Genomic DNA, 450 nt, shown 5'->3' on the forward strand with positions numbered 1-450 from the left:
TTCATTTCCTCATTTATCTGTCTCTCCACATAACTGCACATTCTTCTCTCAGACAACTCATTCCCATTCCTCTCATCAGCTTCCTCCACCTCACTTCTCTCTTCCTCCCTACCTCTCGTCATCATCTCTCACTTCTCCTTCCCTTACTTCTCCCTCCCTCCCTCCCTTTCACACTTCCCTCTCTCCCTCCATCACCGCCTACCCTAATCAAATTATTATCTTCTCTCCCTTTACCTGCTTAACTATCTATCTAACTGTATCTATCTAACATTATCTAACACTAACGATATCATGTTATTTAAGTTTCAGTATCTGTCTATTTATCTGTCTACTGCATCTACCTATCTTTCTATCTATTTATCGCTGTCTCTATCAGGCCCTTTGTCTATCTGTCTCTCTATTAATCTCTGTCTATCTGTCTATCAAACTTCCTATTTATCCATCTGTCCA

Source organism: Coenobita brevimanus, chromosome 26, assembly GCF_032717465.1.
Source record: "Coenobita brevimanus isolate Jiangsu-jjx chromosome 26, ASM3271746v2, whole genome shotgun sequence".
NCBI classification, from domain to species: Eukaryota; Metazoa; Arthropoda; class Malacostraca; order Decapoda; family Coenobitidae; genus Coenobita; species Coenobita brevimanus.